At 61.6% G+C, this 12500-nt stretch overlaps 2 long non-coding RNA genes across 2 annotated transcripts in view; both read right to left on the reverse strand.

The window, feature by feature from the left end:
• LOC140854323 (uncharacterized) overlaps positions 1-12500 on the reverse strand; it is a 135743-nt gene that overhangs the window by 98832 nt on the left and 24411 nt on the right. The gene's annotated exons all lie outside the window — the stretch shown is intronic.
• LOC140854324 (uncharacterized) overlaps positions 6391-12500 on the reverse strand; it is a 7147-nt gene continuing 1037 nt past the window's right edge. The window contains exon 2 of the long non-coding RNA XR_012137531.1: positions 6391-6597. This is a non-coding gene — a long non-coding RNA (uncharacterized lncRNA). The remainder of the gene's footprint in view (positions 6598-12500) is intronic.

Below are 12500 nucleotides of genomic sequence, written 5' to 3' on the forward strand. Positions count from 1 at the left end.
GAGGTAGGGGGGGGATTTCTCTATGCGCCTTGAATATTTGCCGCTGTTTCGCTTTGTTGTTACCATCCCTGGGGGTGGGGACCGCGAGGAGGCCGAGGGGACGGGGCGTCCGGCGCCGCACGGGGCTGAGATTCTTGCGAAAAATTAGACCCGGGAGTGGCCCTGCGGCAACTAGCCGGGCAAGGGTGCGGCCTGCCCAAAGCAGGCAAGTCCCGTAAGCATGCGAGGTGACTCGCACGTGCGATGGAGGGGGTCGGCCGCCGCACGCGCGCGTCGGTCGCGGACAACCCCCGGAGCACCCGCGGGCTCCGGTGTCGCCCCCTCGGGGTGGCCGCGGCGGTGCAAGGCAGGCCAGAGGGATGCGTGCGGAGCGAGATGCGAGCCCCGACCGTGCCGCGGGGGGCCCGGATCCGACCGCGCCCAGCGGCGAGTGCGCCGACGCCCGGGCTCGCCCGTAATGAGGCCGGCGGGCGGCCGGACGCAGACTGAACCAAAGACGGGGCCCCCAAAGATAAAACGGCCCCGAAACCCACTAAAATGAAGGATTTTGGGCCCGAGAAATGGAGTGAATGGGTAAACCCTGTTCACGGTCGTAGGGCTCGAAACGAGCTTTCCGTTGATATATTATCGCCCCCGTAACTCCTCCGGATCAAAAGTTACGGCCGTTCGAAGCTTGTGCCACCATTTGATGCTCCAACCCATTCATCTGGGCTTCCCGCTGCTTCACGGTCCTAGGGCTCGGAACGAGCTTTCCGTTGATATATTGTCGCCCCGTAGCTCCTCCCGGATCAAAAGTTACGGCCGTTCGAAGCCTGTGCCACCATTTTGATGCTCCAACCCACTCATCTGGGCTTCCGCTGCTTCACGGTCGTAGGGCTCGAAACGAGCTTTCCGTTGAAATGTTGTCGCCCCCGTAGCTCCTCCCGGATCAGAAGTTACGGCCGTTCGAAGCTTGTGCCACCATTTTGACGCTCCAACCCATTCATCTGCGGATAGGTCCCTGACAGGGGTGCTAGGGGGTTCCGCATCCCAAGCTGGCCCCGACGCCGGGACGCGAGGCCCGGCCATCCGGCGCCCGTGGCCCGTGAAGGCGGGACGCGCGTCCCATCCCGCCCCGTTTGCAATGCTGCTCGGTCGTCCGGAACCCCCGGGGTGGGAGTTGCCCGGATGCCCCGCTGGGGTGGTAGGGGGTTCCGCGTCCCGGTTTGCCCCGGCTCGGGCCATCGAAACGGGATGCGCGACCCGACTGCCCGGAATGTGAGTCCCCCACGTGCGGGATGCGAGACCCGGCCATCCACCGCCTGAAGCCCGGGGGGCGGGACGCGCGACCCGGCCCCCCCGTTCGCAACGCCGCTCGGTCACTGGGAACCCCCGGGGTGGGATTTGCCCCGATGCCCCGCCGGGGCATTAGGGGGTCCGCGTCCCAAGCAGGCCACGACGCGCGGGACGCGAGCCCCGGCCATCCGGCGCCCGAGGCCCGTGAAGGCGGGACGCGCGTCCCATCCCGCCCCGTTTGCAATGCTGCTCGGTCATTTGGAACCCCCCGGGTGGGATTTGCCAGGATGCCCCGCTGGGGTGGTAGGGGGTTCCGCGTCCCGATTCTGCCCCGGCTCGGGCCATCGAAACGGGACGCGCGACCCGGCCGCTCCGACGTTTGTCCCCACGTGCGGGATGCGAGGCCCGGCCAACCGCCGCGGGAAGCCCGCGAGGGTGGGGCGCGCGTCCCGGCACTCCCCCGTTTGCAATGCCGCTCGGTCATTTGGAACCCCCGGGGTGGGATTTGCCCGGATGCGCCGCTGGGGTGGTAGGGGGTTCCGCATCCCGTGCAGCACGGGGCGGCCCGCCGAAACGGGATGCGCGACCCGGCTGCTTTGGGTCGAGCCCGCGGGATGCGAGTCGCGGGCGTCCGCCGTCCGAAGCCCGCAAAGGCGGGACGCGCGTCCCGGCCCCCGCTCCCCGTCGCAGTGCTGCTCGGCACTTTGGAACCCCCCGCGTGGGATTTGCTCGGGGCCCCGCTGGGGTGGGTAGGGGGGTTGCTCGTCCCTAGCTTGCCCCGGCGTGCGGGACGCGAGGCCCGGCCATCCGGCGCCCGAATTCCGCGAAGGCGGGGCGCGCGTCCCGTTTGCAATGCCGCTCGATCATTTGGAACCCCCCGGGGTGGGGGTCGCCCGGATGCCCCGCGGGGGTGCTAGGGGGTTCCACGTCCCGCTTTGGCCCGTCGATGGGGGATGCGCGACCCGGCGCTCGGGGTCAAGTCCTCGGTGCACGGGACGCGAGTCCCGGGCACCCGCGTCCGAATCCCGCGAAGGCGGGACGCGCGTCCCGGCCCTCCCCGTTTGCAATGCTGCTCGATCATTTGGAACCCCCGGGTGGGATCCGCCCGGATGCCCCGCTGGGGTGGTAGGGGGTTCCGCGTCCCGCTTAGCCCGGGCTTGGCCCGCGGATGCGGGATGCGCGGCCCGTCTGCTCGGGGACAAGCCCCCTCGGTGCGTGGGATGCGATGCCCGGCCATCCGCCGCCGAAGCCCGCAAAGGCGGGACGCGCGTCCCGGCCCTCCCCGTTTGCAATGCTGCTCGATCATTTGGAACCCCCGGGGTGGGAGCCGCCCGGAGCCCCGCTGGGGTGGTAGGGGGTTCGGCATCCGCGTCCCCACTCGCTCGGCCCTTTGCTGTGGGCTGCCCGACCCCTTCGCCCCGGATGCCTGTCCCGGGCGCGCGGGTCTCGTTGCCCGGTCGTCTGCCCCCCCCGTCAATCCTCGTGCACCGCACCGCGTCGATCCCGGGCGGGAGCGCGTCCCGGCCCTCCCCGTTTGCAATGCTGCTCGTCATTTGGAACCCCCGGGGTGGGATCGCCCGGATGCCCCGCTGGGTGGTAGGGGTGCCCGTCCCGCTTAGCCGGGCTTGGCCCGGATGCGGGATGCGCGGCCGTTGCTCGGGACAAGCCCTCGGTGCGTGGGATGCGATGCCGGCTCCCCGTCCGAGCCGGCAAAGCGGACCCGTCCCGCCCTCCCGTTTGCAATGCCGCTCGATCTTTGGAACCCCGGGTGGGAGGCGCCGGACGCCCCGCTGGGTGGTAGGGGTTCGGCATCCGCGTCCCCACTCGCTCGCCCTTTGCTGGGCTGCCGGTTCCGCGGCCTTATGCGCACGGACGGCGGGTCGTGCTCCACCCGCGATATTCGGTGACGCGGCCGCGCGCGCGCGGACTTGGCGGTGTTGGATGGCTCGTTTGGGCCCTCTTCCCCGTCCATGCTCTCTCCGTCCCTCCCCAAACCTTTTCGCCCGATCACGCGGCCGCGCGGCGCGGAGATGGGACGGGTGTTCGTCGGCGGGGTAGGTCACGTGCTCCCTGTCCGTGGCCCCGTCCCCACCCTCCCTCGCCCCTTCGGTCGGCTCCGCGGCCCCACGTGCGCGGACCTCAGATTGTGCCCCCAGCACGAATATTTCGGCAACGCGGCCGCGCGCGCGCGGATTTGGACGGTGATTGGTGGCCCGATTGATCTCTCTTTCCCCGTGCTCGTTCTCGATCCCGCCCCACATTCCGGCTCGATTACGCGGCCGCGCGCGCGCGGACACGGGACGGCGTTCGTAGGCAGGGTTGGCCCCGTGCGACCCGTCCATGGGCCCCGTCCCCCCTCGCCCCTCCGGTCTGTTCCGTGGCCCTTCGTGCGCGGACGTCGGATTGTGACCCCCAACAAATATTTCGGTAACGCGGCCGCCCGCGAGCGGGAATGGACGGCGTCGGGTGGCTCGACTGAGCTCTCTTTCCCTGTCCATGGTCTCGGTCCCTCCCCCCATTTTGGCTCGACTACGCGGCCGCGCGCGCGCGGATACGGGGTGGTGTTCGTGGGCAGGTTTCGTCCCGAGCGACCTGTCCAGGGGCTCCGTTCCCCCTCGCCCCTTCGGTTGGTTCCGTGGCCCTTCTGCGCGGACATCGGATTGCGCCCCCCAAGGAATACATCGGCGATGCGGCCGCGTCCACGCGGACTGGGGATAGCGCCCCCCCCCGACAAATACATCGGCGATGCGGCTGCGTGCACGTGGACTCGGGCGGGTGCCCGATGGCTCGATCGAGCACGCTTTCGCAGTCCATGGTCCCGGTCCCTCCCCACATTTTCGCTCGATTACACGCGGCCGCACGCGCGCGGACAAGGGACGGTGTTCGTTGGCAGGGACGGTCCCCTGCGACCTGTCCGTGGGCTCCGCCCCCCCCCCGCCCCCTCGGTCTGTTCCGTGGCCCTTCGTGCGCGGACGTCGGATTGTGCCCCCCAACAAATATTTCGGTAACGCGGCCGCGCGCGCGCGGACGTGGGATGGTGTTCGTTGGCAGGGTTGGTCCCGTGCGACCCGCCCATGTGCGCTCCCCCCCCCTTCGGTTGGATCCGAGGCCCTTCGTGCGCGGGCATCGGATTGTGCCCCCCCCAACAAATATTTCGGTAACGCGGCCGCGCGCGCGGACTTGGACGGCGCAGGACGCCTCGATTGATCTCTCTCTCCCGGACAATGGTCTCGGTCCCTGATCACGTTTTTGCTCGATTTCGCGTCCGCGCGCGACGGTGTCCGATGGCAGTGTCGGTCTCGTGCTACCTGCCCGTTGGCTCCGTCCCCCCTCTCGCCCCTTCGGTCGGTTCCGCGGCCCTCCGTGTGCGGACTTCGGATTGTCCCCCTCCCCCCCCCACCCACCCAAATGTTTCGGGTGTTCTTGGGCGGGTTTGGTCCCGTGCTACCTGTCGGTGGGCTCAGTCCACCCTCGCCCCTTCGATCGGTTCCGTGGCCCTTTGTGCGCGGACTTCGGGTTGCTTCCCCCGCAAATATTGCGGCAACGCGGCCGCGCTCCCACGGACTTGGACGCCGTAGGATGGCTCGATTGGGCTCTCCTTCCCTGTCCGTGGTATCGGTCCCTCCCCACATTTTCTCTCGATTACGTGGCCGGGCGCCCGCGGACATCGGATGGTGTTCGTTGTTGGGGCCGGTCCCGTGCGACATGTCCATGGGCTCGGACCCACCATCGCCCCTTCGGTCGGTTCCGTGGCCCTTCGTGCGCGGAAATCGGATGCCCCCCCCCCCCACCCAAATATTTCGGTAATGCGTCCGCCCTCCCGCGGACTTGGACGGTGTTGGAAGGCTCGATTGTGCTCTCTTTCCCTGTCCGTGGTCTCGGTCCCTCCCCACATCTTCGCTCGATTGCGCGTCCGCGCGCGCGCGGATGTTGGCCGGTGTTCGATGGTAGGGTTGGCCTCGTGCAACCAGCCCTCGGTCTCCATCCCCGCTGGCCCCTTCGGTCGGTTCCCTGGCCCTTCGCGTGCGGACTTCGGCTTGCGCTCCACCCGCCAATATTTCGGTAATGCGTCCGCGTGCGCACGGACTTGGACGGTGTTCGATGGATCGCTTGAGCTCCCACGCCCCTGCCGAGGTATCCATCCCTCCCCGCTCCTTCTCTGGATTACACGGCCGCGCGCCCGCGGACCGGGGACGGTGTTCGTTGTCAGGGTTGGGCCTCGAGCTACCTGTCCATGGTCCCCGTCCCCCCTCGCCCCTTGCTTGCGCGGACCATGGATTGTGCCTTCCCCCAAATATCTCCGCTACGCGGCCGCATGCGCGGACCCAGATGGTGCGACCCCCATATCTCGGCATTGCTGCTTTTCGATATCTCATGCTCGGCGGTGCTCCACTGTCGGTTGCCCGATGATGATCCTCCCTCGTGCATTCTCGGGCCGCAAGGCTCCACGTGCGCGGGGTGGGCGTCGGGCGCGACGCGGCCGCGACCGTGTTGGCACGTGAGCGGTCTCGATTCGCATCCAGCGCTGGTCTCCCTGCCTCGCCGCAGCCAACCGCCGGTGGGTGCTTCCCTTCACTCTTGCTCGGATGACATTTCTCGTGTCCCGTTGCAGCACGCTAGTTGCCGTGTGGCCTACCCCCTCGGTTCGGTGGGGGGGGAGGGGACTCGTCGACGTCCCATGTGCCCCTTCTGACTCCCCCGCCTTCATTGAGGCGGTGGGGGGCGGACCTCGTGCGGTCCTCGAGGCCCTTGGTGGGGGCCCTATTGTGGCCTCCCGTTCCATCGGGCCGCTCTTGTCGCCTCGATCTCTCGTGGATTCGGTGGATGCGTCGGGGCGGGGCCCCTCTGCCTCGTGTCCCGTCTCCAGATCGGTCGGTTATGTTGCCCGGCCCGATGTGACGACGTCCGGCCCGCCCCAGGCCTCTCCCTCTCCGGAGGGGGATATGGTGGGGGCAGGGATTCGGCGTCGCTGGAGGATGTGCTACCTGGTTGATCCTGCCAGTAGTCATATGCTTGTCTCAAAGATTAACCATGCATGTGTGAGTATGAACTAATTCAGACTGTGAAACTGCGAATGGCTCATTAAATCAGTTATAGTTTGTTTGATGGTACATGCTACTCGGATAACCGTAGTAATTCTAGAGCTAATACGTGCAACAAACCCCGACTTCCGGAAGGGATGCATTTATTAGATAAAAGGTCGACACGGGCTCCGCCGGTTCTCCGATGATTCATGATAACTCGACGGATCGCACGGCCCATGTGCTGGCGACGCATCATTCAAATTTCTGCCCTATCAACTTTCGATGGTAGGATAGGGGCCTACTGTCACAGGGCTGAAGCCTTGGACACGGGCTTGGCACGGGCGCAGGCGGCACCGTGCCATGCCTTGCTGGCAGTGGGGCTCGGGCAGCATTGTGCGCAAGGAGGGCGCACATCTTCGGGACGGCACACCGAAGGAGCGCGCGACATGGCGATGTGTGCGGCATGGGTGCGCAGGCTAGGCGCACCCGGCTGGGTTCGGCAGGAAGGACTCGGCTCTGTCTGCGGGCATGGGCGTGGCACAGCTCGGGCCAGGGCGGCACTGCATGGACGCAGGTGCGGCACTGCTTGGGGCGCAATGAATTGCTCGGGCAGGGCACGCATGCGGGCACGTGGCAGGAGCATGCGTCAGAAAGCGGAGTGCGCATGAATAGCGGAGTCCAGCTCGGCACGATGCGGGCGACGTGCGCAGGAGACGTGCGCGCGCAGAAAGCGGAGGCGTGCACGTGGAAGTCGGAGGTGCGCGCGGTCGGGCAGCACGCACGCCAGGCTGCGGTTGCTGGCGGTTCCTTGCGGTTTCGAGGACGTGGCTGACTGGGACTTGCAGTTGCTGGTGGTTGGCGGTTCGGCCAACTACCCAGCAAAGTGGGCGCGCTACCAGGGAGTGGGCGCGCACTGCCAGGAAAGTGGGCGAGTGGCCCATGGCCAGAGAGATATAAAGGCCTGTCGGCCAAGGCTGAGGGAGGCAGCCGAGAGAGGGAAAATCAGCCAAGGAAGGGTGTTTCCATAGGCTGTGAGAGAGCATTCTGTGTAACCTGGGAGGGTTTTGAGTGCTCTGTACACCAGGGTGAGAGGGTGAGAGACCTCTTGCATGAGGCAGGTGTGTCCTTTGTACTTTTGAGAAGAAAAGCAAAAAGGTTGGGGGTTTTTCCCTGTAAATCTTGTGTCTCATACCTTGGGGTGTTGGCTGGCTAAGGGAGTTAGCGCCATCACGGAAGCAATTTTGGAAGCTAAAAGTTGCCCCGTGAAGTTGGTATCAGAGCCAGGTTGCCTGAACAATGGCTGGTGGATCCGGTTTGGATGCTGTTCGAGAGCGGGTAACAATCATCGAGCAGGTACTCGGTGAAGTCCCAGAGGAGTTGGAACGCCCGCTGATATCCAAATTGGATGAGCTCGAGGAAAGGCTGAGCACACTTCAATCTCGGTTTGAAGAAGTAAGTGCCGTTCTAGCCTCTCGTGTTAGCATTGCAGAGAGCGAAATGGGAGTGCTCAAGACAGCGTTCTGCAGCCCGGGTGCCATTGCTGCAGAACCATCCCGCTCAATGAAGGTGCCGGAGCCAAAGGCCTTCGAGGGGGAGCGCGATGCTAAGGCCATCGAGAATTTTCTATGGGACATGGAGCAGTACTTCGTCGCTGCAAGAGTCCTGATAAAGAGAAGGTAACTCTTACTAGCATGTATCTAACCAAAGATGCAAAGTTATGGTGGCGCACCAGGTTAGACGATGATGCTAGTGCGGGCAGACCGAAGATCGAGGCTTGGGAGACCCTTAAGAAAGAACTGAAGGACCAGTTCCTACCCTGCAATACTTCATGGTTGGCGCGGGAATCCTTGAAAAAGCTGCGACATGTGGGCTCGATGAGGAGCTATGTCAAAGAATTCAGCTCGTTGATGCTGGACATCCGCAACATGTCGGACGAGGACAGGCTATTTAATTTCCTGTCCGGCTTGCAACCGTGGGCGCAGATGGAACTCCGGAGGCAAGCGTGAAAGACTTGCCCTCGGCCATGGTGCAGCGGATGGCTTGGTTGATTTTCGCATCAGTCGGCCTGTAGAGGGTGCAGAAGGGACTAGCAAGCCCAAGTCCAAAGGCAGGAAGCCAGCTGCCAGAAGAAATCCAAAGGCCGAGAGGATGGCCAAAGCGTTGGCAAGGCTAGCGCACAAGAGAAAGGTAAAACCAGTACTTTCTCTGGTTGTTTTATATGTGGTGGACCGCACAGGGCAAAGGACTGCCCGAAGAAGGAAAGACTCAATGCCGTGGTAGAGGAGGGTGGCCGAGGTGATGAAGCCAACCCCTCATGCGTCAATCCACTCCAACTCGTCAATGCCATGCGAGCGGAGAGGAGCATACCATCCGGCCTGATGTACATGAAGGTCAGGCTGGGCGGAAAGGAGATGTGGCCATGGCGGACACAGGCGCAACACACAACTTCATGACCGAGCGGATTGCGCATGTGCTCGGGCTGAAGGTGACCAAGAGCAGCAGCAAGATCAAAGCTGTGAACTCTATGGCTCGTGATGTTGCTGGGATAGCTGCTGGCGTCCAGGTATCCCTTGGGTCTTGGACTGGTGTCCTCGATTTTACCATTGTTACATTGGATGATTTTGATATCATTCTGGGTATTGAGTTCTTTGTGCAAGCAAAGGCAGCTTTGCTGCCACATTGGGTGGGCTAATGTTGCTGCATGAAGAATACCCTTGCTTCATCTCGAGTGTGGCTAACCCTCCAGCAAAGAATGGAGGAACATCTGGTGCGATGTTGTCAGCCTTGCAGGTAAAGCATGGGCTGAGACGAGGTGAAGCTACCTTCCTGGTGGCCTTGGTGGAAATGAAGGAAGGAGTCATGGCGGAAGTTCCCAATGAAGTGGCTGACCTGCTGCAGAAGTATGCAGACCTCATGCCAGCCGAACTGCCAAAGGAACTTCCACCAAGGAGAACAACTGACCACAAGATCGAGTTGGTGCCGGGGGTGAAGGCACCAGCCCAAGCGCCCTATCGCATGAGTCCCTTGGAGCTGGGGGAGCTGCGCAAGCAATTGACTGAGCTGCTGGATGCCGGCATGATCCAGCCTTCCAAAGCACCTTATGGAGCCCCGATGCTGTTTAAAGGAAGAAGGATGGCTCGCTGCGCATGTGCATAGATTACAGGGCCCTGAACAAGGTAACGGTGAAGAATAAGTACCCTATCCCCCTTGCGGCTGACCTCTTTGACAGATTGGCCAAGTCAACATTCTTCACCAAGCTGGACCTGCGCTCGGATATTGGCAGGTTCGCATCGCAGAAGGAGATGAAGGGAAGACCACCTGTGTAACTCGTTATGGAGCTTTTGAGTTCCTTGTAATGCCCTTCGGGCTGACGAATGCGCCAGCCACTTTCTGCAACCTTATGAATGAGGTTTTTTATGACTACCTTGATGAGTTTGTGGTCGTTTATCTTGACGATATTGTCATTTACAGTGAGTCATTGGAGGATCATTTGATTCACTTGGAGAAGGCACTTTCACGGTTGAGACAGCACCACTCTATGTCAAACGTGAGAAGTGCGAGTTTGCCAAGCAAGAGATAAGCTTCCTTGGGCACAAGATTGGACATGGTCAAGTGCGCATGGATGAGGCCAAGGTGCGTGCGGTTGTGGAGTGGCCGGCACCTACCAAGGCAACCGAACTAAGGTCCTTCCTTGGTTTGGCTAACTATTATCGCAGATTTGTGCAGGGATATGCCAAGAAGACAGCCCCTTTGACAGATCTGTTGAAGAAGGATAGGCCTTGGACATGGATGCATGCATGCCAAGAAGCCTTTGACAAGGTGAAGAAGGCTATGGCGTCCGAACTAGTTTTGTTGCTGCCTAACTTCGAGAAGCCCTTCGAAGTAGTCACGGATGCAAGTGACCGAGCACTAGGAGGAGTGCTAATCCAAGATGGGCATCCAGTGGCCTTTGAGAGCAGAAAACTCAAAGAAGCTGAAGGAAGATACTCTGCACACGAGAAGGAAATGCTGGCGGTTGTCCATTGCTTGCGGGTATGGCGAGTGTACCTGCTGGGCAGCTACTTCATCGTGAAGACCGACAATGTTGCCAACACTTTCTTCCAGATGCAGCGCAAACTTTCTGCCAGGCAGGCACGCTGGCAAGAGCTGCTGGCGGAGTATGACTTTGCTTGGGAGCATCGGCCTGGTAGGCAAAACCAGGTGGCCGATGCATTGAGTCGGTGCCAAACCGAAGAGGTAACTGCTGCAGCAATGGTGTAGATCCAAGGAGATCTACTGCAGCGAGTCAAGGAGCAAGCACCATCTAATCCAGAATATCAACGCTTGGTACAGCAAGTCCGGGATGGCTTGGTGTGGCGCTATTGGCTGGAATCAGATCTGCTGCACTCCAGAGGTAATAGATTATATGTCCCTCTTGGTGCAGGATTACGGGAGGAAATCTTGAAGGAATGCCACGACAGCAAGTGGGCTGGTCATCCGGGTCGCGAACGGATGCTGGCTTTGGTGGAGTGCAGTTATTATTGGCCGCGCATGGAGCAGGATGTCGAGGCATATGTCAAGACATGTCTTGTGTGCCAACAAGACAAGGTGGAGAGGCGGCGTGCAGCAGGATTGCTTCAGCCACTGCCCGTTCCAGAGAAGTCGTGGGTGTCAGTCAGCATGGACTTCATCAGCAGTTTTCCTTTGGTTGATGGAATGGCATCGGTCATGGTTGTGGTGGACCGATTCTCCAAATATGGGGTGTTCATCCCGGCCCCAAAAGCATGCTCAGCAGAGGTGGCTGCAGAGCTTTTCTACAAACAGGTGGTCAAGTACTTCGGCTTGCCGGAGGACATTGTGAGTGACCGTGATGCGCGCTTCACAGGGCGGTTTTGGACGGCACTCTTCAGCTTGATGGGGACCAATCTGAAGTTTTCCACCACCAATCATCCTCAAATGGATGGCCAGACGGAGAGGGTCAACGGCCTACTTGAGGAGTATTTGCGGCACTTTGTCACAGCCAACCAAAAGAATTGGCTGGAATTAATGGACTCGACGCAGTTTTGCTACAACCTGCACAAGTCTTCGGCCACAGGTATGACCCCTTTTGAGTTAGCAATGGGGCATCAGCCCTTAACTTCTCATGAAGTTGCCAGGAGCAAATCACAGGGTAGGTGCCCAGCAGCCTACCGATATGCACGATCGAAGCAGGAGCTTTTCGAAGCAGCGCAAGATAGTCTTCACAAGGCAGCTTGGCGCATGAAGAAATATGCGGATCGAGGAAGGCGTGGTCGGGAGTTCCAGGTTGGGGATCAGGTATTGCTGAAGCTGACTCCCCAGATTTGGAAGAAAATCAGTAGCAAGATGGTGCATCGGGGTCTAGTTCCCAAGTACGATGGGCCATTTGAGATCGTCAAGAAGGTTGGTGCAGTGGCATACCGATTACAGCTGCCCGCCAGATTGAAGATCCATCCGACTTTCCATGTGAGCTTCTTGAAGCCATTTTACCAAGATGGAGGTGAAGGAGTGCCTTCACGACGATAGATGAAGCGTGCCTCTCCGACAATCAGAATAGAGTACACACGCGAGGTGGAGAAAATACTTGATCGCCGGGTCTTGGGGCAAAGCAAGAAGAACAGGAGGGTGGAGTACTTGGTGAAGTGGAGCGGAGTTCCAGATAATGAGACCAGCTGGGAGAAGGAGACTTCCCTCTGGCAATTTGAGCAGCAGGTACTTGAGTTTTTAGCTTCCCGGCCAACAGGGACGTTGGCTTCATCAAGTGGGGGAGGTTTGTCACAGGGCTGAAGCCTTGGACAGGGGCTTGGCACGGGCGCAGGCGGCACCGTGCCATGCCTTGTTGCACGGTGGGGCTCGGTGCAGCATTGTGCACAGGGAGGGCGCACATCTTCGGGATGGCACACCGAAGGAGCGCGCGACATGGCGATGCTGTGCGGCATGGGCACGCAGGCTAGGCGCACCTGACTTGGGTTCGGCCGGAAGGACTCGACTCTGTCTGCGAGCATGGGCGTGGCACAGCTCGGGCACAGGCGCGGCACTGCATGGACGCAGGTGCGGCACTGCTTGCGGGCGTAGATGAGATTGCTCGAGCAGGGCACAGCTCAGTGCAGGGGCACGTGTGCAAGAGCCATGCGCGCAGAAAGTGGAGGAGTGCGCACGAAAATAGTGGAGTCCAGCTACGGCACGGTGCAGGCGACGTGCGCA

Source organism: Elaeis guineensis, chromosome 16 (assembly GCF_000442705.2).
Source record: "Elaeis guineensis isolate ETL-2024a chromosome 16, EG11, whole genome shotgun sequence".
NCBI classification, from domain to species: Eukaryota; Viridiplantae; Streptophyta; class Magnoliopsida; order Arecales; family Arecaceae; genus Elaeis; species Elaeis guineensis.